General features: G+C 40.5%; 1 long non-coding RNA gene across 5 annotated transcripts in view; it reads left to right on the forward strand.

Annotated features, from left to right (window-relative positions):
- Window positions 1-15,846, forward strand: part of LOC135321114 (uncharacterized) — a 31,627-nt gene extending 15,781 nt beyond the window's left edge. For 2 of the 5 annotated variants that reach the window (XR_010380516.1, XR_010380518.1), the window contains exons 2-4: window positions 6,219-6,404; window positions 8,885-9,109; window positions 12,145-12,568. This is a non-coding gene — a long non-coding RNA (uncharacterized LOC135321114). Of the gene's footprint in view, window positions 1-2,666; window positions 2,724-6,218; window positions 6,405-8,884; window positions 9,110-12,144; window positions 12,569-14,309; window positions 14,345-15,248; window positions 15,449-15,750 lie in introns of those variants that run through there. The other 3 variants (XR_010380519.1, XR_010380517.1, XR_010380520.1) reach the window with 3 other exon arrangements.
- The last annotated feature ends 6,438 nt before the right edge of the window (window positions 15,847-22,284 follow it).

The raw sequence follows: 22,284 nt of genomic DNA on the forward strand, positions 1-22,284 counted from the left end.
CATCATGGGACCTATTTTCTGTATAGACAATTGAATACATATGCTATTTCAATAAGAATAAATGTTGGGACTTACCTTTCTCAATCTGTTTACTTGTTTAAAAACGATCATAGCTAGTGATAAACACGAGTCTTGGATACAGCACTTCTTAGGATCTGCTTTGACATCATGGGAAATTACATTCTACAGAGAAGGCAAATTGGGTCTCATTGATATTTGGATGAGTTAGCAGATGATCAAGTCTTTCAAACTTGACAGTTTTGTATTTTAAAGTAACTGCAAATTTATCTTCTAGAAGTTGGAATTCCTAAGTTTGTGAAGTGCTCAGTAATTCAGTGTGTATGTGTTTGTGTCTGTGTGAACGTGTTTGTGTGTGATTTCACGAAGGTAGAAATAAGTTCCATGTAGCCCTCTGATACCTTCCTCCTCCAGTTCAAGATGTAGGCATATATTTACACAAGTAAATTGAAATTCTTTAGTCATTTGATATATTGGTGGGAATATGATGTTCTCACACTTGTTTCAAAAGGGTTGGGGAGCATCAGGTTTGAAAACAGGAGGGGAAAGAGGCAGGGTGTCCCTTCACACTTTGTGCAGGATTTGAGGAACAGTAGCTTTCTTTTTTCTTTTATTCTAAAGCAAACTGGCGCTGAATTGTAACATACTATGACTCAGAATTGCTTTTCTGATAAGATACAACTGCCTCAGAGTTTTCAAGGCAACATGAATGATGAAATCCGTTTTAGGAGTTATCTTTATAGTAGTGTTAATTTTCAAGTAAAAGGCTATAGCCTGTTCTTTCTTCGAAGGGTAAAAGACGTTCTCATTGATCCAAGTGCATGATCAATGTGCTTAGTTTCTTTGGGGTTTTTTTCTTTTTTTTTTAAGTGCTTGTTTCATTGTGGTTTGAATGAATGTTTAAAATTTCTGAATTTTGTTCTTTAGAACATGCTGATTTATCAGAACTGTTAAAAACCTGATTGATCTTTCGTCTTTGTTTGGAGGGGCACCCTTTTGATTTCTGTTGTCTGTTAAAGAGGGAAATGCTTCCTCTAGCCTGCAGATCATTAAGTGAATGGTTTGCAGTGTGCCTTTAACATTCTTTGAATGCTTTGAGCATGCTTGTCTAGTGAATTTTGAATTGACTCATAGTAATGACTTTGTTTGTTTCTGTGGCTTTTGCTCCTCTCCGCAAGAATTTGAATTCTCTGTTGCATTTTGTATACGTGTTCTTAACAGGGGAATAAATTTTACATTTTTTACAAAGGTGGGTTTTCCTATCCCCTCTGAATGCCTTCTATAATTGATACAACAAAAATCTGTTATTGCAGTGCTTAATTATTTCATAAACTAATTTTTGGCTTAATCAGAAGCAATGAGAAAGAGTGATAATAAAAAATATGAAAACCTTCCTTCCTTTGAAGAATAGAAATCAGGTGGTCAGGCTCACGCATGTTTTGTGCTTGACACACTTACTTTCATGTCATTGTGTATCATGATTCGGAGATGGAGTTGCTTCAGGTTTTATAGATTTTTGTTTTAACATTTTTGTTGAATTCTTTCTCCAGGCTGATGTTTCCTGTTGGGTTTGTGGAAAGCGTAGAAGGGAAACAAATTCTTTCTTTTAATTTCAGGAGGCCTGAGTTGCTGATGAGAAAAGAGTTGAGGGTGGGCTGAGGAACAGAGTGACACTCCCTCTCCTCCCGGCTGAAACTGATGAACAATGAAATCAATTAAGTGTATCAGTATTTGACCAAAAGAATTCAGCGAGCCCAAACTGGCAAGTTATGCCCAATGGAAAGTACTGAATTCACCTGCAGAATTAGGTACTTTGCCAATTAGAAGCAGCTTAGAGCAATCAGAAAAATTAGTTCATAGGATGAGATATAAAAGAATGTAATATCTTCTATTTCTGAAACTTTTCTTTGTTAAGTTGTGTAGATCTAAAATTAAGTTTCAAGCGCCAGGAGTTAAGAGTCTGAGTGGTTCTGTGGGATCGTTATTCAGGGATGTGTCTAGATCCTGCTAGAGTGTCTGAAGCTGACAGGAAAAGACCCAGAGCTAGGATTTGTTATCCTAGGGTGTCCTCCATAATGGTTCCATAATGGTTACATGTGGGAGCCCAAGATTAGGTTAACAATTTGTAACAGACCCCAGCCGCCTGTCAATGTTCAGAAGAAAAATGTGTGCTTAGTAACTGCTTTGCAAGCAGGAGCATGTGCATCCTCACACTTGTCTCCTTGCCTTAAAAAGCAGAGAAAATGCTTTGCTTGCATAGTTGATGCTTTAGATAGCACTCTGCTCATTTCAAAGCAAGGACCCAGGCCCTCAGCTATAAAAGCTGGGCTTGTGTGCTTTTAGATAGTCTATTATCCCCAAAACAAGGACCTGGCTGGTCTCGTGGTCTGCTTTGTAATTCACATATCTAAAGAATGTATCTTATTCCCCTCACCCCATGACTTCCCTAAAGATACACTAAGCCTTTGTACTCATTGTGGATTCTACAATCTCTGTCTCCTCCCGTTTTTCCTCAAGTTCCTACTTACTATCACACAACTATTAATGACTTTTTCCTTTCGTTATACACAGTAAATATAGGAGCATTTGAGAGGCTCGTGGAGTTGGCTCCCTACACCTTCTCTTTTTCTGGACTTTTCCCAAAGTGTCTTGAATAATCATTCCGTGTCGGTACGACTTCTGCCAGCCATAACCCACAGTTCCAGGTGAGAATGATGCAGGCTTTATCTCTCCTACCCAAGGGAGAGAGAGAAGAGAATTGAGATCTGCTTCCTTTTGGTCCCTTCCTTCCCCAGGGACACTCCAATTCACCTGCAGCCTTCTGGCCTCTGCTGTCAGGGCCTCTGTCCCAGGACTGACTGCAGCCATTTTTTCCCTTGCCAACATTTCCTGTGCCTTTTAGAAGTTGGTCTCTTCTCTGCAATTCAACCCTGGCAGATGTGATGGTGGTCAGCGTGCTGGTGGGCAGTCACCTGGGGACTCCCAGGAGCCATGCTGATTCTCCTGAGTCTCTCATTCGGGGTTACAGAACTGTCGAGCACCGCAGGAAGCCCATTCACGTGAGAGCAGTGCAGCATTGCATCACTTTCATTTTATTTTTGAAATTTCAGTGGAGAAATTATTTGTAGCAAACTGTTCCAGTTTTTTGGCTGACTGCTTTCCTCACCACCATTTCCTTGTTGGATGTGGTGCTTGTTTTAAGAACCAGGTTTCTTCTCTGGTTATTTCTAGCAGGTGGGCTTGCCGAATCCTTGATCTGCATTTGAAGCAGAATGCTTCATCTTGATGTCAAACTGATTTTCTTCATTCTGAATATTTCGTATACACTCAGCAACTGTTTCAAGTGAACTGCTCTTGTCCAATTTCGGTTAACTCACATTTGCTGATCTCCTGCTTTCATGCTGAGGGCAGTTTCTTCTTCCTGTAATAAAAGTTAGCAATTTGCATCTACTATGGGAAGGTACTGGCCCGAGGTGCTTTTGTTCTTAACAGTTTTAATAAAATTCACCCATTAAAATTTACACTGGTTTTTACTCTATGCCAAGAAATGTGCATCCCAGTCAATCTTAGAATATTTTCATCCTCCTAACAGGAAACCCTGTATGTATAAGCACTCATTCTCATCTTCCCCATCCACCCCCAGTCCCAGGGAGCCACTCTTCTCTCTCTGTAGATTTGCCTGTGCTGGACATTTCATTTAAATCGAGTCAATTCATGTAAATGGAACCGTCTATTATGACTGACTTCTTTCACACTGAGTAACGTTTTCAATGTTTGTCCACGTTTTTGCCTGGGTCATTACTCCATGCTTTGCTATTGCTGAATAATATTCCACTGTATGGCTGGGCCCCTCTGTTTACCCATTCATCAGGTGATAGGCATTTTGGTTGTTTCTTCTTTTTGGCTGAGATGAATAATGGCACCTTGATCATTCCTGTAGGAGTTTTTATGTGGACATTTGTTTTCAGTTCTCTTACGTGTGTGCCCACAGAGCAGAATTGCTGGGTCATTCAGAAACCAACTGTTCAACTCTCTGAGGTCCTGCCAGGCTGTTTTCCAAAGTAGACACGCTGTGTTACATCTCACCAGCAAGGGCTGCTATCTCTGATTCCTGTGTGTCTTCATTAGTTCTTGTTATTCTTTTTTTAAATATAACCTTGTAGTGAGTGTGAAGCGGTTTCTCCTAGTGGTTTTGACATGATTTCTCTTACAGCTAATGATTTTGAACATCGTTTCATTGTGCTTATTGGCCATTTGTATATTTTCCTTTAAAAATACCGTTTCGGATCCTTTATTCATTTTTTAATTTAGTTGTCTTTTTTGTTGAGTTGTAGGAGCTCTGTTTTATTTGGAGATACAAATTCCTAATCAGATAAATTATTTGAAAATATTTTCTCCTGAGTGTTGTTTTTTCACTTTCTGGATGGTGTCCTTTGAAGCGAAGTTTTAAATTTGATGAACTCAAATTTATCTCTGTTTTCTTTTTTCCTTGTTCTTTTGGGGCAATATTTAAAATCTGAGGTATTTGATTTAAAATTTACATATAAAATATCTTAATTCTTAGGACCGTCCTAGAAGACGGGTGCTGTTGTTGTCCCCAGTCTATGGATAGGAGGCTGAGATGCAGAAAATTTAACTGACTTATGAGTGTCAAAGCTACCCAGTGCTGTGGGAGTTCAGAGCCTCATGATTGTCCCCAGCATCTATGCTCCTCAACACCATGCTCCACTACTGCCTGGAATCGTTAATGAAAAAGTCTTTCCTTTTTTGGTTTCTTGTTTGTTTGTTTTCTCATTGGGAACCTCATCTCCTCATTTTCCTTTCGGATATCAGTGTAGGTTTATTTTAGGTCTCATGTAGGCAGAAGCATTGCTATCAGTTAACTTCTTTATTACTCACTCTCCGGTGATCATTGTTGCTATTTGACCTAATCAAGTCATGCTTAAGTCTTTCCTGCTCATGACAGTGAAAAGAGTCATGACTTACAGAATGCTCAGAGAAGAAAATAATTGATTGATTTTATTTTGCTACCCAATCAAACCAATCAAATAAAAACCCCGGTGTTGACACAGTCGGTAAGCCCTCCAGAATAGGGTCACTGTCTTCCTTGTGTTTCATTTGTTTGGTCACAGTGTCTGGATAGTGACTTGCTGTCCAGCAGTTTTGTGAGGATACGGTGCTCGTGAATCATTGTAAGGACAGAATTTTGACAACAGACTGTATTGGTCATTTCACAAGGGAAAAGATAATATAGAAATACTGCTCAGATCTATTTTAAAATTAAGTTTGGAATGTTGAGAAGAGTTCAAGAAACCATACAAAGATCTTTTTCACTTATTTTAGGTCTATCTTACGCACATTATGATTACATAGCAGAGTAACATATCAACTAGATTTGACAAGAGGGGTGTATTATTGATTATTTGTTTTAGTTGAAATATTCTACCTGGGAAAAAGTAATCAGTGCCCATAAATGAACAAATATGTTTGTATTTCTATGTAACATGGGAGCAGACTTCATATGTTTCTATATAATATATATGACTGTGTGTTTTAATCTGTCTGTCAGTGTATTTATAGTTTTTCAGCAATGTTCTAACTTTAGAATTCTTCTAAGAAAATCACCCCCGATTCTAGCGCAGTTTGTACTGTGTATCCTGTCTTATGCATGGGATTCCACTGTCTCCTCAGTGAGGAATTTCCTCCCCTACTGAGGTAGTAGCAGAGTTAAAGGAACTGTGATTTCTAGGCCTTTGCTCTCCATGTGTTTGCATTTGGCTGTCAATCGCGATTTTCCCTTTCTTGAATTTTCATTGTTCAATTAGAATTTTTGAAAATAAGTGTTAATATGTTGTATTTGTCTCCCTAGAAACTTGATGTGTTTGTACTTTTCAGTTTTCAATTTCTTAAAAATGTAAATGCACTCTTGTTTTTAAGTAGTCCTTTTTCACTAGATATTTGTTTACCTCTTTATATTTAAAATACATTTTTTCCAATGAATGAATCGGTGTGCATGTTTTAAAAGATACCTTACTTTTTATTTTCCTTATTATAACAATTACATTCATTCTAGAGAATTTAGAAAATAAGGATAAACACAGTAATAACTTAAAAATGGCCTCTAATCTCACCTAGAGATACAGTTGTACAGTTTCAAATTGAGAATTACAAGTCCTCTCATGTTGTTCTTCTTTTTCAAGATCGTTTTGGTTACTGAGACCCTCGAATTCCCATATGAATTATAACAGCAGCTAATCAGTTTTTGCAGAGGAGCCCACTGGGATTGTGATCGAGACCACGTAGAATATACGGATCACTCTGGGGAGCACTGCCATTCCAAGAGCACTGTCTTCTGATCCAGGAATGTACGTGGCGTGTCTGTCCAGGTATTTAGGACTTCTTTAATTTTTTTTCAGCAATGCTTTGAGTTTACAGAATATTATTTTACTTTTTTTCTTTGCCTTTATACTGAGGACGAGTGTGCAAGGTACCGGGATCAGAAGTGTATTTTAGCCCCGCCTCTTGCTGCCAACATGGTCCCTGCGCTCTTGCTTTGCCTTTTGTACAATCTTGCACAAAATAGGACCTCAGTAACTCTCTCTTGAATGAATGATTATATGATTGAAGGATGATGCTTGAGAGTCCTTGTGATGATTTTTTCCTCCAGCCTTTCCCCAATTCTTAACTATGCCCTTTCTCTTCCTAAACTCCAGCCTGGTTTTCAACCTGCCTGTGACATTGATTTTCCCTGTCTGTAGACTCTTCCTTTCACTAGTTCACGATAATGTTACATGTGGGCTGTGGAAACTTGCTAGATGTCAAGAAAGAGCAAATCCATTGCATGCTAGTATTTTTACAGTGTGGTATTTTTTATCGATTGAAATTAAATCAGGCTGATCCCCTGAGCCCTCCCGTGAGCTCTTTTCACTTTCCTACATCTGATACTGCTCTGGTTGCTACATGTGCCCTTCCCCCAGCCTTGGTTTTTGGGTTGAGTAAGTCATCATCAGTGGACCCCTCTCTTTAAAAGATGAAGAGAACATTGTCTCCTTCTCCCTGGTTGGGGACTTGGATGAGATGAGATACCAGATAAAGAATGGAGCTCCACCTCATTCTGACCCCTGCTCTTTCCGTTGCGTTCTCCAGAGGAAAAGAGTACAATTCAACAGTATAAAGATTGATTGTGAGCTAATGAGATAGACAAGACAACCGAAAATTTATTAAATATCCTTTCATGCCAGAAACAAATGTATTATACACACAAAAAGCACATAAAGCATGGTAGTACTGTGGTTACAAACATGGGTCTGAGATAGAGTCCTGCTCTGGAGTGACCAGTCCTGTGAGATGGAGAACTGGTAGGTTGGCTTAGGCTCTCCAGGACTGGTTTTCTGTCCTGCAGAAATGGGGCTCGCTAGACTTCCCTCCCCCGTAGAGGTGCTGTGGGGTGTAACTGTCACGCGTGCACAACTGCTCGTTCCTCGTAAGTGCAGGATAGCATAGATTTTGCAGTGATGGCTTTATGACCGCCCCGTGTAGACTCTCAGTGCTCCGAAGGGATGCCTTGTGGTTTGGAGATGGGATTCTCATTTCTGTAAATACCAAAGGATTGTGGTATTGGGCCCTGCTGATTTGAATCTATTCTTTAGAAAGTACATATTGTAGATATATTTTTCAAGCATGTGTGCTTTATTTCTTTTATTATTTATAGTTCTACCCTCTCATCACTTGGTGTGACTTTTCATGGAATCCAGGAAACAGTCCTAAGCTACCTGCCTCTTCACTCTTCTCCGTGGTGGTTTTCTTCCCTGACTAGAAGAGGGTTTTGCACAGGAAATTTTATTTGTTCCCCTTTTCCTGGAGTCTCTCTTTCGGTCTGCCCATCTCTCACCTGTTCATCTGTCCATTTATCTACCCACTCATTCTTCTGACTTGTTCCAAAAAGCATTTCAGGCAGCTTACAGAAGAACAGATACCAAATAAACAGGTTAGAAAATTGGGCCAAGTTCAAACTGTGAGGCTAGGAGGCGAGCCTGTATGATGGTTGCAGCCATGAGACACACACCTGTGCCCTGTGACTTATAAGATCGACAGCATGAGTGTACCTGATGCTCCCAGCAGACACAGGGTAACAGGGTTTGTGGGAGATGCTCACTGGCTGTGAAATAAATAAGTGGCTCAGGAGAAGCCCAACCTTTCCAGCTACAAAGGCTAAGGAGAATATTTTGAGTGTCTTCCAAAATCAGGGTATTGCATTGTTTCTTTTGTCAGAGTTCTACGTATAGTTGGTTATATTCTATACCTGGAAATTTCTCCAGAACTTCTTACCAAGTGAGTGCCATTGCTCGGGAATGGGGTGGTTCTGCTCATTGACGGGGGTTGGCCAGAAACCGAAAATGACAGCTTCAAAGGAGCCTGGGATTTGTCAGTTATGTTTTGTCAGTGCTGTAGATTTCAGGAAATGCTTTCACACTTTCTCTCCATCTGAGGCGGCAGCGTGCTCTCTTAGCAGCATCAGGAGCTCAGAGCCACGGGATGTTGGGGGCTGACTGCACTGCCGTCAAGACAGCCAAGCTAGTCACTGCAGGCGTGGTCCTTTCACATAGTGCATTTCATGTTCTATACTAGAAGGTTTCAACAGGGAGTTAATTAACTGAGTTAATTAACATTTAATAAATATGAAGCTTTGATGAAAAGTCTGGTATAGGCAGAATATAAGTTGTGAACACTTTGAAAACGGTTTCATTACAGAAATTTCAGTAGGGAAGATAAACAGTTTATCTTATTTATGCCTCTCTTTTAAAGTAACACAGAAACAAGGCAGATAAGGCAGAGGATGATTTCTGTTATTCCTCTCGGCTTGCAGGTGCCCTCACATCCAGTGGCATCCATCCAGACACCAACACTGACACTGGCCATGCTCAGAACTACCTCAGCCCTGAAGACACAAGTGACAAATAGAAGGGGGCCGCGCCCTGTTACAGCAGGTGCTCTCACTTTGTGGGTCCTTATGTAAATGCGCGGTGTTAATCAGGATCGCCCGTTCTACATTGTGTGGCGCTGCTGCGGTGTCTCCTAGTTATTTGTTTCTGTAAGTACTCGTGTATTATTCTCCAATGTGTGTTACTACACATCTAAAAATGCTTTTTTCAGATGAAAAATAATGTATATTTAATATAATAAGTCTGAAAAAAGGGACAAAAGAGGCTATCCAGGTCCCACTACTCAGAAATTATAATGAACACTTTAACATCTACTTTCTGTTCTTTTCATCAGTGTGTATCAGCTCTGTTATAAAAACCAGTGAGCACTCTGTGCCTGTTTACTGTGTGGAGACCTCCATTTTCCATTCGGCTTATTACATGTTTTTCTACAATATTCTATCTCCCTTGGCATGATTTTTAATGACCAGTATAGCATTATGTCTTGTGGAGGCATCGTCCATTTTACTTCGGACTTAAATAAACTTTTAAATTCCAAGTGTACTTAACTGAAATACTGAAAAGAGAACTGTGGTGGTACCAAAAGAGCCCTACCTCCCTTCCCCTTATTTCCTGAGTGTAAAAGCTGTTGCCAATGTGGTGTATATATTTCATGACCTTTATGCCTATGACATATATATATACCCATACATACATACGTACATACATATGAGAAATCTATGTATATGTGTGTATATATGCTTTTTTGAAAAATAAGGCCATACTATATGTTTCTGCAGCTCGCTTTATTCACTCAGGGGTATATCATAGACGTCCTCCCACTCCAGACTCACCCGGTCCTTTCAGATAGACTGGAGGGGTCTCCTGATGTGCAGGTGTGGTCTCTTGTGCAAGGACACCTTTGGTGGGAGAGTGCTGTGTACAAGGCCCTGGGCCACGGGGAAACGCCGGCCCCCTAAGTGCCCACAACTCGCAGTGATTTACCGCATCATTGTCTTGATGGTGGACACTTAAGTTTTCTCCATTTTCCACTGTCAGAAAGGATGTTTGACTGGCATCTTTCTTTAACAGACATTCCTGTGATCTTGTATGAGCATGCCTTTAGTTAAGTCTTCTGGGAATTTAGTCCCTGGATGTGACATTTACGTTCATCACAGGCTACTTTCAAGTGACTAGAAATTCCTTCTCCAGTGTGGAATGAAAAATGTAGAATTACTTACGTAACCAATTCTCTATTGCTGGATATGATTTCACTTCAGCTTTTCTTCCCACCAGTGTAAACACTACATCTATTTGAACTGATTTTTTTTTCTAAACGAAACGATTCCTAGAAGTGGGGTTGAATCAGTGTGTACACACGTTTTTCAGAGTTTACATATCCATTGACATGTCATCCTCCAAAAAGGTCGCTCACAGTTTTTTCTCCCACAGATGGACACTAGCTACAATATCTTTTAAAAATATTTACCAATAAGATGAGCAAAAGTGCTTTTTCATTGTTTTAGTTTGCATTTGATGACCAGTGATGTATTGAGCATTTTTCACTGATTAGCCATCTGACTTTTGAAAAGTGAATGATCCATTTTGTCCTTTGCACAAATTTAAGTGAGGAAGCTTCTTTTTGCTTTGTGACAGCTCTTTGTATGTTATGAACATTAATCCCTTGTCTTCATCAACATCTATCACAGAGTTTTTCCTTGTCATTTCTTTCGTTTCATTTTGTTCAGTAGGTTTATTTTTGTTGTGGCTCAAAATATTCTTAAGATAGTAAATGTCTTCCTTTTGGGTTTTATCTTTGTTATTATTCTTAGAAATACTTTCTTATAATGGTATAAATCTCTTATGTAGGTTTATTTAATGTCTAAGATGGAGATGATAATAGTACTTGTTATAGTGAGGAGAAGTTGAATTAATGTGAGCAAAGAGTTGTATTTGCTGTTATTAGTATTTTAATATTTAAACAACTATCTGTAATTTTTTTTGTGGTCATTATGACAGGAATAGAATTTGTTCTTTCCAGGTGATTCTCTGATTGTCCCAGGACAATTATTGAATTCACAATTTGCTCTTTGATTTGAAATCCCACATGCACAAAATACTTATGTAAACTAGAGTCTCTTTTTGAGCTCATGCTATATTTCTGTCAATCATACTTCCTTACTCCTGCGCCATATCTTACATATTGTAAAAATTAATTATTATCTGACAGTGCGATATTTTTTTGTTCTTTTCTTCCATCCCAAACTTTCTTGGCTATTATTATGACTTTATTATTCCTAAAGAATTCTAAAATATTTTGTTCAAGTTAAAAAAAAGTCAGATAAGAGTATTCATGGAATTTTTATTAAGTTTTGAATTATTTTTAGGAGAACTTCCGTATTTACAAAACTGTTTTCCTCCATGCAATATGTTGATGTCTCTACATTCACACCTCTTATTTACCCCTCAGTACAGTCCTGTAGTTTTCTCCATGTACAACATGGGCATTAATTTTGAGTTTATTCCAGATTATTGTTGATGTTTTTCTTAATTTTGTAAGTGAGAATTTTTTGCTATTATATTTTTTAACTGTTTAAACTGACACCTAGGAAGGCAGATTCGGTTTGTAAATACTCACTTTGTAAGAAATCATTTAAAATTGTAAGTATTAAGTAATTGTTCGAGGATCCTTTCTTTTGTGTTTTTAAATATTTGTTTCCAATATTATCAAAATGGTCATAGCTAAGAAGTATAGGTGTGGAGACAGATGGAGATAGGTAGTGTGGCTCATGTACAAACTCTGAGCACTTTTATGGCTGCATTTACGCTGGAGAAGCCCCAGAAGAGCCCACGTTAGACCAGGGGTGGCTTTGTATGCACTTGAAAGCCAGCTTTCCTACCTGTATGGTGAAGCCTGTTGGGCGTGGCAGGTAGATGATCAAGGTCTGATCAAGGTCGTTGGCTGCACAGAGCACTGTGTCTGTGAGAACTGGAGTCCATCACCATGGGAAATGCTTGGTGCCAGGAACACTGCAGGGGAGCTGGGGAGTCTGTGTGTTAAGGATTTTCCAGTCCTGGGAGTGGGAAGATCAGACTCTGCATTCAGATCTGAGTTTGAATTCATCCTCTCTTGTTTACTGGTCCTCTGACTTTTGTCAAGTTATCTGCCCTCTTTGAACTCCTATTTTCTTGTCTCTCAAAATAGGAGAATTACGGCCTGCTGCTAGAGTGTTTGATCAGGATAAATGATTTGTTTCTATAAGATGCCACGTACAGTCACAAGCTCAGTGAGAAATGGGCTGTCACCTCTTCATCTGCAACTCAGTGCTCGACAGGACATCGGGGCAAAGCCAGTCCGTAATTTGTTTGTGATGCAAGTAGGAACAAAATTAATGTCTTGCCTTTCCCTTGCAGTATTCTTACTCCTTTGCTTCATTTACTTCTTTCCTCCTTTCCTTTCCCCTCCTCCACCAAAAGATCCTGAGACTCTCTCAGAACACTAGATTCAAATTACTTTAAAGGGTGTCTCATCCTCATGAAATGACAGTAACTTAAAAAAAATCTGTACAGATCACAGACGTCATTGTATTTGATTTACACACACACACGCACACCCACCCACACACACAATAAGCCAACCTAACACTTGCTGAGGGAGAAGGACCAATTTTTCTGAGTTTTCATTCACTGAGCGTGAGAGCAAAGTCTCTTATGCAGAATTTCACCTTGCTTAGTGCATGGTGTTTTTAATTGGATTTCTGCTTTGTGGCCATAGAACTATTCTTATAGAAGAGAGGATGTGGAGACATAGACATTCTGCTGAGATATTGGTGTCAAAATATTTGAGTTGGAAAGGACTTAGGACAGCATAGAGTCATAACTGTTTATGGGTGAGAATCCATGATGGTGTAACTTGGACAAGAACCCGGGTCTTCTGTCTTCGTGTCCACGTGGATGAATAGGCAACAGGGCGGGAGATGGCAGGGATCCTTCTTGCTTGAGTTCCAGGGTCTTGCTAGTTTTCATTGCTCAGCTGTCTTTAGTTTACGTCCGTGTGGCCTCTCATGGGAAGGTCACTCTGTCCTGAAAGACTGAGTTTCTAATCAGCAAAAAGCCCTGGACCCACTCATATTTCCCAGAGTTTTTCTGCTGTCCTGCTGACAGTTTATATAAATGATACCTAAGAAACTACTGGATATAAAATCCTTATTGTTATCATTTGCCCTCAAGTTCCATAGGAATGGGGTGCTGTCTCAGGCTGTCTAAGGCTAGATCTGAACAAAGATAGGGTGATAGGCTGTGCTGCTGGACCCTCCCCAGTCGAAAGGGATTTCCACCTTAGTTTTTAGAATCAGACAGATGAGTTCAAATCTTGCCTTTAACAGTTATTAGCTTGGTGAACTTGGGGAAGAAACTGTACTTGTTTGTGTCCAATTTTCTTTATCTGTAAATAAGTTCAGTATTTATTTTAGGGTTTTTGTTTTAGAATTGAATGAGCTAATTTCCTCATTTATACCTAAAATACTGATCGCGTGGTTCTATGCTGGTGCCTTGGTAGAAGATTACTAAGGGACTCAGCAGTGAGAATGCAGGTGGGGGACCCCTGGATCATAGAGCTTATATTCCAGGATATGCTTGTAAAAAACTGGATGTGCAGTGGATTTTTAGTAAATGTCCATTCCTTTCCTTATCCACATTGATTGTATATATATCTTTGTACAATATATGAACAATTTTTTATTGCAATTTAAATATCTTTGTAGTATTTAAATTATGTAGCTATAACAAAATACGTGAAATAAAATGATTTGTCTTTTATTTTCTTTTCAATATGCAAAACAAAATAAAATAGAAAAGAAAAAAAGGTTTTGAAGGAGTAGAAATAATTTTATTTCTGTGGAATCAATTCCCTATGTTACGTTTTTTAGTTGTGTTGTTAAACAGCATATAAAATTGATAGGTTGTGACTTCAGTGTTGATAGCTAGGTGAGTGTAGTTTCTTTTTGTGGTTGTTTTTGATGAATTATTTGAACTAGATCATAAATGATGTGCATGTTACATATTGGAAATGAGGAAAGAGTGGAGACATACTACCTCCAATGCAGTCATCTTGTTACCAAGTCGAAACTCGTACTGCTTGCTGTATGACAGGCCAATAAATCGGGAGATTGAGGTGTTGGAGCAAGGAATAATGACTTTATTTGAAAAGCTGGCAGACCCAGAAGATGGCTGAATGACATGCTGGAGAACCGTCTCCCCCAAGTCAGAAATCAGTCCACTTTTATACTAAAAAGGGGCGGGGATGTGGTTGGTTGTTGCAAACTTCTTGCGGTATGAATTGTTTCTCCTTGGAATTCTTTGTTCTTGCAGCTGTCCACGTGGGTCAAATCATGGTGCCCCTCTAAATCCTCCAAAAAAAACCAAAGTTGATTTTCTATTTTGCAACTTGCCATCTCAACATAAGTGCAGAAGAGTTAACATCGTGAAAGATCAGAGCCCGGAGAATAGGCTCTCCTGGATATTTCAGGCTAAAGGCAACTTTCTTTTACAAAAGGTACAGAGCTACCAAGTCTGAGCCTAGAAAACAGCAAAGGTTTAAAGCCAAAGGAACAGATCTAATAATGCAGTCAAATTTATTCTTTTCTATTACAATTTCTTTTTCCACCACATAAATAATTTTAGTAAGAAACATGAGCAATTCTTTTACTTATGCTTCTTAGTAACGGATAAGTGGGCCAAATACATTTATGAGAGCAGGGATGCTGTGCGGGCATTGGGGTCACAGCAAACTCTTGTTGGGGGTGGTCGACTCTGCAACATGTCTGATGCCCCGTGGGTGTTGGTGAGGGACCCCATAACCAGGGGCTCTCTTCAGGAACCAGCATATGGGCATTGACCTCTGGAGACCTTTTTCAGCTGCCGGAAATTTTTTCAGATAATGTGACTGAAAAACCACTTCAGCTGGTGATAAGTAGGGAATAAAGGAAGAGGAAAAGGGCTTGGATTAGATTAGAAGAGAAGGACAGAATATCAGGGAACCTGGGGGCTTGGCAGTGGGTCCTTGGGAGAGAGGGGAGCAGAGGTGGGGAGGGGCACGGCTCTGGAACCAGCTCCTGCACCTGTCTCAGGGCCCAAGTCACACAGCTTTAAATTGGCCCAGGACGCTTTCCTGTCTGGATGTCACCCTGGGCAGAACCTTGAGAATAGAAGTAAGGGGTGGGCAGCACTCACCTGGGGGATCACTGAGGACTTCGTTCAAGTCCACGGTGCCTTTTCTGGTCATGTGTGTTCACTTGCCCTTTATCTTAGGATCTGAGGAGCAGGAGCAAGGAACGCAGGGAGAGATTCAGGAAGACATCTGACTGTGTTAAGAGACGACAGTCACAGCCACACGGGGAGCGAGGACACTTGCAGCAAAGTAAAACGACTTCACAACTATTGCATCAGAGCTGCCGGTGTGAGAGAGCCTAAGCCTGTCTCAGAGTGCAGGGGACAAGTGGAAAGGAATGGTAAATTTCCACTGACAGTTGAAATTTTGTTAAATAGCCTGCTACTGTTGCTTGTATCACTTGAATGAATGCAGGCATATTGCTATGGGCATTTATATGTTCACTCAAACCCACCAGCCACTCTTGCCCCCATCGGGGATGGGCTTTCTCAAGCACAGTGTACCTCCTGCTTGGGTGGGCCATGCTGCTGGTCCTCGCCTGGGGCCGGGCTGCTACAGGGCACTGAGTCCCCGAGGCACGGCCTGCGAGACACGACAGGAACACCTCTGCTCTTGACTGAGGGCCTCCGTTTCCCCCTGCAGTGTAAGAATGCTGGTGACTGAGTTAGAAGCATGCTTCGAAGCTGTCCATGTCCTTGCCATCCAGAAGCGGAGCCTGGGAGCTACCGAATTTCTCCAGAATGCAGTTTACATTCATCTTCGACAGGTGAGTTTATGTGCTTTTACAAGTGGAGGAATTACTGCAGTTTTCCTGGAACTTACTCACCACTAGTCCATCTGATTTTTCTGTGCTTGGATTCAATAAGGCATGCTAAAAATTCTGGAGTCAGATCTTGAAACCCTGATGAAGAGGATTATTTTATTTCTTTATATGATAGTATTTTACTTACAAAATTCAGAGTTTTCGGTTCTTTCAAAAATTTTTTGGGGGGTTGGAGAAACAAATTTGCTCTTACCATCTTTGTGACCTGTTGCTTTGTGCCTCTCACCTGTCTTCTGTCACTTCTGAGGCGGTTCCATTTGTGACCCTGTCCGGGTTGTTCATGGTATAAAACATAAAGTCTGTAAAAGTACAGTCCCTTATACTCCGAAGACATTCCACAAATACTACTTAAATCTGGGTTTGGTTTTAAGAAGACAGAATCATTAGAACATGTACTTGCAGGTTGCTAGTGCAAAATCCCCAAATCAATAGTCTAGCTCAACATCTAATATCTTTCTAATCTACCTTGGATTTGTATGGATAAGTGAAGCAGTTTGCTAAGAACTCAAGACCAGGGTTAGAATACAGGCTGGTGTAGCTCAGCAGGTCCTCCCAAGCTGATGCTCTGCCAGAGGGAGGGTCCTAGGGGAGAGGGCGTGTCCTCCCCTCCCTGAGCTGACAATTTGATGGCCAAGACCTTCATCAGGTGAAGAACTTGACTTTCTTCTAAGAACAGTGGGTTTGAAATCACTCCTAAAAGCGTGGGAGTGACACAATCCCATTTGTCTCAATTAGGGGAGAGTGGCTTTGGGGCCACTTGGGAGACTCGTGAGTCCAGGTGGGCAGTGTTGGTGGCTTCCACTTGACCGGTGGGATGGTCAGTGGGTAAAAGCGAACAGATTGAAGGCATGTTTAGATGGTAAAAAGGAAAGGATGAATGCTGTCTGTGAAGGTAGGATGGAGGAAGGAACAGGTTTCTGGGTGGATTAATGAGGTAAGTGATGGCCCTGCTGTGCTCTGAGGAGGGAAAGCTGTAGAGGGAGTTCTGGGGGATAACTGATGAGTTCAGCTGTGGGTAAAGTGAAAGGCTGTTATATGTGTGGTTTGGGAGCTCAGGTGAGAGCCAGTAGTGAGTAGGGGGAGGGGAGAGAGACTTTCAAATCAGTTTGTCTTGTGAACATACAAATAAGGATGAGTAATGACACAATTAAAACCTCTATATTCTGTATTTAAAGCCCAGTAACATTTTGCTATATTGACTGCAGAGGTTCTTAATTTTTTTAATAGAAATAAAATAAATAGAAACAAAATAGTGGAGTTAATGAATATCTTAGAGTTGATGTGTGTCCTTGTATGTATTTTCATACCTCATCTGTTTATACCCATAATCTACAAAAATTTCGCTTGTTTAGCATAAGAGTTAAACAGAGGGACGTGACACACAGTGTTGGGGCTTGAAGCTGATCTTCTCGGGCAAATTATGTCACCTCTCTGTGCCTTAGATGCATCTTCTGTGACTGCTCCCGGGCCCCTCATCACAGCTGATTTCCTAGACTAGATGTTGGGAGGGAGGCTGCTGAAGGGAATAAGAAGTGGCAACTTCTAGGGATATTGAAGAAAGAGACAAAAACAGATTGAAGCCGATAAACTGAGTAAAAATACCCTCAAAAGAGAAAGAATCCCGCAGTGTTTTGAGCCCCTTAGCGTAAGGGAAACAAAATCAGGTTGAGCCAAAGCTCTTGAGCATGTGAGTATTGTGGGTGGGAGTGTGTCATCAGAAAAGTGTTGAGAAAAGGCCTTTTCATTTCCCTAGACGTTTCCAGTAAGGATGGGGAGCAGAAGAGAAAACCCCCTGCTTCACAGTGGAAGCTGCTGTTTTGTGCAAAACTGACCAAAGTTTGGAGACCAGTCATCAGCGGTGCTGGCAAATGAAGAGACTTCGGGATTGGGTGGGGCACTTGCTGCGACTTCCAGGTGACCTGCTGGCTGGGGGCTGTGAGGCGGGCAGTAGGTTTACAGGGTGACCCGGGCATAATCCCTGGCTCTGAGGCTGCTGGTCTGACTAGCAAACCTAGGCACCCGCAGTCCTAATGGGGCAGCTCGGGATGTGGCCTGGGACACCTGCTGAGCTGAGGGTGAGAAGAGGGCTTCCCTGAGGGGGTGTCATTCGGAGAGTGGGAACGTGTTCCTGCAGGGGAGGAAGAGCCTCTGAGCAGGGTGCTGGATGCACAGGCAAGACCAGCCTGAGCACGGAGGCTTCTGGGGGCCAGAAGTCATACAATGGCCCGAACCACCTTGTTCCTGCGAGACTGCAGGGAAAAGATGCTGAAAAAGTAGGCTAGGGTCAGACCCTGTGGTGTTTTATGAGTGCCAGTAATGGACTGGTCAGGCAGGCACGAGAGAACCCTGTGGGCGTCCCAGCTGGAGCGTCATGCCGGAGGGAGGAGCAGAGTTATAGACTTTGCCACTTATTAGCTGTGTGACTTTGAGCAAGATCACCCCACCTCTCTATATATATATCTTCGTCTGTAAAGTGACAGAGTGACAAGCTCGTGTAATCAGAAGGCTTAGTTTAGCTCTGATCCTCTGTGTCCAGTCCTGTCAGTGCTGCCCTGTGAGGTTCTGCAGCGGCTGCTCTTACCCTGGGAAGGGAGGGCGTAGAGGGACATTGTAATTCCCGAGGGCAGGAAGGGGTTGCTTTAAAAGCAGACATGTTGCCGCCTGCAGCTGCAGGCCTGCAGGCAGTTTGGTTGAAGGTCCTGCAGGGGACTTTGGAGGCCTTAGGTCGTGGAGAGTACTTTGGACGCCTTAGCTTCGTCTTAAGTCTTGTTTTCCCTTGCGGACCGGATTTGCCTTTGCAGATTGATGCTGAAGATTTGGGCTTCTAGCAAATCTGTTTTCAGAGATGGGTATATACGTAAAATATCGTATAAAATAAAATGATTTATTTAACGTGTGGGACTTCGCAGCTGTTGGGAACAGCTCTGTTGTCCTGGTTGTCACGGAGGACACCAAGGGTCAGCAGAGCGTGCGGGAAGGCAGGTAGCCTGCAGTGCTGCTGCGGGGTGTTCTCCCGAGTAGAGCACTCTGCTGAGTTGACTCCTCTGAGTTTGGTTGCCAGATGAGCAGACAGCAAATTAATGAGTTCTGGTGGGATTGTATAATGACAGGAAGTAGGAGGAAACCGTAGTTTTTCCAGACTAAAACAAGCTTTTGTTTCCTGATCCAGTGTGTTCCATTACAGAATTGATGAGTTGTGTCTATTCTGGGACTTCATTGAAATAAACGTTCAGCCTAAATGATAAGAGTTATGTTTTATTTGGCTGGAGGACTCGAGCCGTTATGGCAACCTCTCAGATCACTCTGAGGGACTGTTCCCAATAGGTAGGGGAGGAGCTAGGATATATAGAAGTTTTACAAGAAAGACCAGGTAGTTGGAATAATAAAATATTGCTTGTTATCTAAAGAAAACCAGATATCTCAAGATCAAGTATTTAGTGCTTTTCTATGTATGGGAGGAAGCAAACATTTGTGTCATTGAATTCATCCCTTTGGCAAGTACCTAGCTATCTAGGGCCAGTATCCTGTCCTTTCTTACTCTGAGTCCCCTCAGAGGGCACCACTGTGAGTGGCTGAGAGGCTGGGCTGCAGGCATGCACTCGTTGGGGGTGGCAGCAGCCGCTGATGACTTGGTTTCAGCATTCTTTGTTTACTGACATGGTTGCAGTATCTTCATTCACAGTGCTCCCCCTTGGTCCTAAATTCTGCCAATGTTTTGAGAGACATTTCATGACCAATTTTGTCCCATGGTGCTAGGATGGCTCAATCCTAGTTCAGGTGAAGATCTTCTGAGTTGCCATTCAAGGTGCTAGTTTTTATCAGGCCCTGTTGATACTAAAATTTCTCTGGATCACCTGTCTTACTTGTTTGTTATGATCCAGGAAGTGTTTTCCCTTCATTGCTCATTCCCATACCTAGAATCACACTATTACAATTACTTTATTCAGGGTTATAAATTTTATCTATTTCTTCAAGATGTTTAGTCATCATCAATTTTGTAGGCCTAGTTACACTTTGGGAAATGTAACAGACAATTTTATAAAATAGATAGGATATAAGTAATACAGCTAGTAACGTTAATAAAGTCACGATTAAGAATTTAATAGTCGGGAAGTTGTATTTTGGGGTTAAAATTTTGCTTGTGTTTCTGATTGAGTTTGAGTGATCTTATGAGAAAGTTCATATTTATGGTCAGTTTCAGAGCAGGTATTAATTGGTCAGGTGAGGTCTCCCACCTTGTAAGATCAACAGTGGCCTAAACAGAACTATAATTTCTTTTTAGAATAACGTTTCTGAGGGCTATCTAGTTAGAGACTTGGAGTAGGGAAACTCACAAAGGTAACACAGAAGAACTACACATAGGTAATTTACCATAAACTTAATAATTGGAGTAGTTCATAATCAAAGGTAGGAGAAATTATCACAGTAATTTTTATGCAGGCCTGGTACGGTGTCTTGGGTCAGCTGTCTACCTCAGATATCGTCTTCTTCTCATCCTGGCCTGGTAGCTTTTTCTCCATTTGGGCATTGTTTTAAGGTGAGCAGTGTTCTATAGGCCAGTGCATTGCAGGGGCTATTTCTGATAGGAAATGAACCCGAAAGTCCGTTTCCTTCAACTTTGGTTTGTATGGTCTATTTAAGAGTACCTGATAAAAGGTCCTTCCATTCAGGTAGGAGAGAGTTAAGTCATGCCTGTTCCAGTTTGTATAATCCCCTGGCTGCAGGTCATGGGGCATTGGAACTTTACCCAAGGATAGATTAGTGAGCTTCAGAAACAAAGCTAGAGTATCCTATTAATAATTCAGTTAAACTGTACAGCAATGTGACATAACAGCAAGGAATGATTGGGAAGTGTGTTAGTAAATACGGACGTCAATTAACAAAGCTAGAATTTAATATCCACTAAAATATAATCTTTTTTCTCTCTAAAGTTACCCTCATTTTTCTCAAATAAAGCCATGTCAAGATTAATTGCTTTACAAGTTGTCTGATTATTTGATCATATAGGCTTTTTTAAATTGGCTGTGTTGGAACTTTTAATTAGGAGTCTCAGTGTAGAATGTTAATAAAGTTTGCTAAGGCCAGGAAAGCCCCGTCAAGGGCTTGTCATGGATTTCTGCCTTACAGATTTAGGTAAATTCTTTTCTCTTTAAAATCCTTAAAATACCTTGAGATTCTTATATCTGTTAGGAGATGATCTTCCTCATTTGTCTGATAGAACCACTGGGGACCTAAGAGTTTTTAGTCTATTGAGGGATCAGATAGAGAGAAAAGATAACTGTTCCAAGTCTGATTACATAGGTATAATTTATCAAATTGCTTTGAATCATAGCTAGCTTAAAGAGAAGAGATTCTTTATGTCTGGGAAACAGGTTAAAAGCCAGTAGTATTTTAAACAAAATCAAAAATTATAACCATATTCACCAGTTTACTCAGTCCCATGTAACTAATTCTTTTAATCACAGTTTTCATTGGAAATTTAAAATTTCTTACCCAGTTTAGTTCACTGCTATAGTTTGAAATTTATTAGAAATCAGTAAATCTCCTTGAAGAGCAAGCATTTTGCAAAACCATCAGAAGACAACCATTAACTGTCTATAAATGACAAAAGATTTAAAATCATGGTTAAACACCGTTACACTATAATCGATAAAGAAACCTGGTCACTATACCCAGAATTATCACTGGTAACATTTCAGATATACCAGAAGTTTAGGGAGTCCATATAATTTCTACAATATCTATATTAATAATATTTTCTCATACAATATAACCTTAGAAGATTTATTATTCATTTGACAATACCGTGTTATTTAACATGCCAAATGAAATTTAGTAGATTAAAATCTCTCTTTGGGATGTTTCAGGGGCCCTCTGTAGCATCCCAAACTTAACTGGAGATTAAAAGAACTTTAATTAGAAATTGATATTTGGGGAGCTTGTTTAAAGATTTCAGAACACTTGGTCAGATAAACATATAGATCACTGTAACGTAGTACTAATTCATTAACAAGAAAATGCGTCAAAGGTAATGGCAGAACAGATCAGTTATGTGGTATAAGAAGTTTTACAATCTGTTACTGAATGTGGATTAACATTTTAAGAAAATTTTTTCCTCTTAACAGCGAGAAAACCAAATCTAGTCTTGTACCTGCTTACTTCTAAGATTCATTTACTTTGCCCAAGTTGATTCTAAACTTAGCCAATTCCGACCACGTATGAAACTCTTTCCTCAGGGTTCCTCTTCCACAAGCCTTCCATAGCTTTCTATACTCATATTAGTGTGTCCCTTATTTTCTCTTCCATTCAGAAGTAACCAGCTTCAGGAGAAATTCACTATTTTTCATTAACAA

Source organism: Camelus dromedarius, chromosome 4 (genome assembly GCF_036321535.1).
Source record: "Camelus dromedarius isolate mCamDro1 chromosome 4, mCamDro1.pat, whole genome shotgun sequence".
NCBI classification, from domain to species: domain Eukaryota; kingdom Metazoa; phylum Chordata; class Mammalia; order Artiodactyla; family Camelidae; genus Camelus; species Camelus dromedarius.